We start from the raw sequence: 1,879 nt of genomic DNA on the forward strand, positions 1-1,879 counted from the left end.
CATCCCCTGCCCACTGCCCAGATGTGGCCCCTGTCACAGTTGGATTGAAGCCAAGACACCTCTGAGCACCTACAAGGCCTGCAGACCTGTCCCCAATATCCTCACCAGCCTTGACCCCTAGTCCCTGAGGCTCCAGCCACACTCCCCACCTTCCTGACCCTGGCGCCCCCCCCCCCGCAGGGTCCCAACCCAGGGTCCTCACACTGGCTGTTCCTTTCCTCAGATCTCTGTGTGCTGGCCACCTCCAGTCTTTCTGATGTCACTGGTCCCAGAGACCTTCCTGACCCCCGCCCCCGCCAACAGCCCGACTCTGGTTCATGTCTGGGAATCTGCTTTTCCTCCCACCCCAGGCCCGAGTCCTCCCCGGGAATAGCAATCCCTGGAGAGAAGGGTCCCTGCCTGTCCCCCCCTGCCCCAGGCTCTGTAAACACTGCCAAGTGACAACCCCAAGACTCAGGGAACCCTAGTGAGTGGGGGACTAGTTTGGCGGTGCATGGGGTACAGCCCCTCCAGTGAGCACTCCCAACTGACAGGGTGCCCTCCCCTGTCCAGAGAAAGCCCCTGCCCCCGCCCTGCTGAGATCAGCGCAGGGCCAGCCCCTCCCGCCCAGGCTCCCTGTCCTCCAAGGACAATGTACAAAGGGCCACTTCAGTGTAGAGCCTTGGCTCTGTCTGCAGCCCTGAGGCTGGGGGAAGGGCACGGAGGGTGCGCCCCACCCCTCCCTGTCCTCTTGGGGCCCTCTCTGGCAGGGGGGCTATGGCCTGAGAAGCTTTGTCCCAGATGTCATGGGGTGGGGGTGGCCAGGGGCCTGCAGAGGGCGCGGGCGAGGGCTGGCCCAGAGCACCCCAGCAGGACTGCGGTGCTTCCTGGCACAGGCACCGCCCGGCTCCCGGAGAGGCTGGTGCAGGCTTCCTGGGCATCTGAGGGGCCTAACTGCCAGCTGAGCAGGAGTGACCTGGGTGGGGCGGCAAGGAGGGCCTGAGCAGGGCCCTGGTCACACACAGTGGTTCCGGTCCCGCCCTGGCAGCTCACCGGCCTCTCTGAACCCTCCTCTGCAGGCCAGACTCTGAATCATTCCGACAACCCAGGCTGACAATGTGTGGCCCGTGCCTGGCACCGAGGGGCACTCTGACAAGTCACCAGTCCCTTCTGGGCCCCATCAGTGACGTGACCGGCAGCCCACACCAGGAGCCCCAAGGCATCATCCCGCTCAGTGACCTCCTCACCCACCGCCCAGTCTGTCCCGCGGCTTGGTACTTCTCAGGCCCTGCTCCTCCGGGGCCTGGCTGGTTGACCCCTCGGCTCTCACCGCGACACCACAGCAGCTTCCTCAGGGACTCCCGACCAGGCCCCCAGGAGCCAGCCGAGGCCGAGCTGACGCTGCTCTCCCTCCTGGACCCACTGCCCCGGGATAAAGTCCAAGTGCTCGAGGAGGCTCTGGTAGCCCCTGCGCAAGCTCCCTCCCCAGGCCAGTCCCTGCAGGCCCCTGGCACCTGCCTGCGCCCACCGGCGCCCCGTACCCCACACGGGCCGTGCTGCTCCACCACCTGCATCCCCAGGCCCCAGCACATGGCGACAGAGAGGCCTCAGCCCGGCCAAGTCCACACATCTGCTTGTCAATCAGGCTGCTGGCCTCGGGTCTCAGAAAAGCTGCCCAAGGTCTCAGTCCTGCCTGCCATGCCACCTTAGGCTCCTCACGCCAATGAAGTGGCTCATTTACGGGAATTCTCAGGTCCCCTCCAACTGGAATGTGGGAGGCGCAGAGGAAAGACATAGGCAATGACGCAGCCTGTGGGGACTCGGTGGGGAGCCCTGGAAGGAGTGACGGGAGAGAAGCTGGGGACCTGAGGAGAAATGGCTTCGAGCAGGCGGGACCCTC

At 65.3% G+C, this 1,879-nt stretch overlaps 1 protein-coding gene across 2 annotated transcripts in view; it reads right to left on the reverse strand.

The window, feature by feature from the left end:
• Mgat3 (beta-1,4-mannosyl-glycoprotein 4-beta-N-acetylglucosaminyltransferase) overlaps positions 1-1,349 on the reverse strand; it is a 26,255-nt gene extending 24,906 nt beyond the window's left edge. The window contains exon 1 of one of the 2 annotated variants that reach the window (XM_048803116.1): positions 1,231-1,349. The gene's annotated coding sequence lies outside the window, so the exon portion shown is untranslated. The remainder of the gene's footprint in view (positions 1-1,230) is intronic. The other variant, XM_048803117.1, reaches the window with a different exon arrangement.
• Positions 1,350-1,879: the final 530 nt, after the last annotated feature.

This window comes from Marmota marmota, unplaced genomic scaffold (assembly GCF_001458135.2).
Source record: "Marmota marmota marmota unplaced genomic scaffold, marMar, whole genome shotgun sequence".
Lineage (NCBI taxonomy): Eukaryota > Metazoa > Chordata > Mammalia > Rodentia > Sciuridae > Marmota > Marmota marmota.